The following is a 1827-nucleotide window of genomic DNA, read 5'->3' on the forward strand; positions in this document are numbered from 1 at the left end:
AATTTTATTTTTATTTTATTCAGTTGAATTAAATGAAGAAAAGCACAAAGAATTAATAGAAAAAAAGGAAATGGAAATTTCCGAGTTAAACGCAAAGTTAAGAACTCAAGAGAAGGAAAAACAAAGTGAAATAATGAAGCTACAGCTAGAGGTAGGTTTAAGAATCTGCTAAACTTGAGGACACATCCCTTAGTCTAAACTGTTCCTTGATTATTTTTCATCACAGTGAGATAAATTTCAGGATTAGAAACAATCCTGTGAGAGGGCTTCATACACACTCATTCTCTATCAAATGCAATGCTCAAACATCATGTAACTGTGAGCTACACTGCCTTTCAGCACTTGGCCTGAAGGTGGGACTCTTCAGTTGTTCAAAAGGTCCTGGTTTCCAGAGAAAGTGTTGTTTCCTCTGAGAGTGGGGACAGATAACTCAGGGATTACCTGCATTTTACAGTCAAGTCTGTGCAGGCTTCATAATACTACCATTCCAGCATAGGAAGAGTGTTTCTAATCTTTAACATTACTCTCTCTGCAGCAGAAATTGTGGGACCCTGGTAAACCAACCAGAAATTCCTGGAATAAAAAGAGACAAATTTCTCCATAATAAATTTCTGGAAAAATATATATTCCAGGGGCAAAAAAACCAAATTCCTTAAAAAATAAATAAATAAAAATAAAAGGAACTTTAACCAGGGCATCTCAAAGGCAAAGAGCTCTAGCTCTTTGCTCTAAAGCCTTTCAAGTAGATTATTTAACCAGATGTCAGAATCCCACAGATAATATTTTAACAAAATATTCATTCTTTAAATTTTTTTCTAGATTCTCCAATCTCCCTTTGATTCATGCTTCCATTGCTTCTCCCCACCCCCCAACTCTCATTTTACTTTATGGTATAAGAATTCACAGGTTTTAGTTAAGATAATTTACCATTCATTTTCCTGAAACTTTGGTATCCTGGGGTGCTTGGTGAAGTACCATGTGTAATCACTGAGCAGAAAGGGGACTGATGTTGACTTTAAAGGCTCTTTACTGCTGCCATCTGGCCAAGTATACCCACAAACCACAGAGGGCTAAATGGCCAACTGAAGTTAATAGTTCATGTTTCAAGATCTACCACCAACTTCTAATCCACTATTTCGGAATTTGCATTTTGTTTGCCATCTGGGTTCTGTCACTGGTCTAGCCAGACTCTATTACTTGATTGGTATACAGAATTCCTTGTTATTTGTCTTCATTGTACCTACCTATTTCTCTCCTCAAACCAGAACACAGTCTCACAGAGTTTATTCTTAGTCCTCAGAGAGGCTAAATTAAATCTGAAGGGAAGAATTACAATGGAATATTGTGCAAAAAAAAAATATATTGGCCTGTAAGAATGACTTATGAGAAATTCTTTAACCTAATCAGTTTAATTCAAACCAGCAAGAGTTCAAACTTAAGACAAAATCTTAGTAAAATTGTGTATACCTTCAGAAATCTCTACAGAAGGATATGTAAATTTTTCTCCCATAACTGTTGAGTACACTATATATTCTTTACAATACATTCATGGTAATGTGAAAATATTTTTATCTATCTTTAAGTTAAACTGCATTCTCAACACTGGCTGCATGATAAATCACCTGATATTTTGAGGAAAAGATGATGCTAGACACACCCTAGAATCTCTAAGATAGTACCCAGGCATTTGGTACTTTTAAAAAAAGCTTCCCAGGGCCTGCGCGGTGGCTCACGCCTGTAATCCTAGCTCTCTGGGAGGCCGAGGCGGGCGGATTGTTTGAGCTCAGGAGTTCTACATACTATATGATTCTGTTTATATGACATTCT

General features: G+C 36.3%; 1 protein-coding gene across 1 annotated transcript in view; it reads right to left on the reverse strand.

Moving 5' to 3' along the window:
- The window catches only part of SEPP1 (selenoprotein P, plasma, 1), an 18586-nt gene that overhangs the window by 1640 nt on the left and 15119 nt on the right, over window positions 1–1827 (reverse strand). The window lies entirely within an intron of this gene.

Source organism: Propithecus coquereli, unplaced genomic scaffold (genome assembly GCF_000956105.1).
Source record: "Propithecus coquereli isolate 6110/MARCELLA unplaced genomic scaffold, Pcoq_1.0 Scaffold91, whole genome shotgun sequence".
Lineage (NCBI taxonomy): Eukaryota > Metazoa > Chordata > Mammalia > Primates > Indriidae > Propithecus > Propithecus coquereli.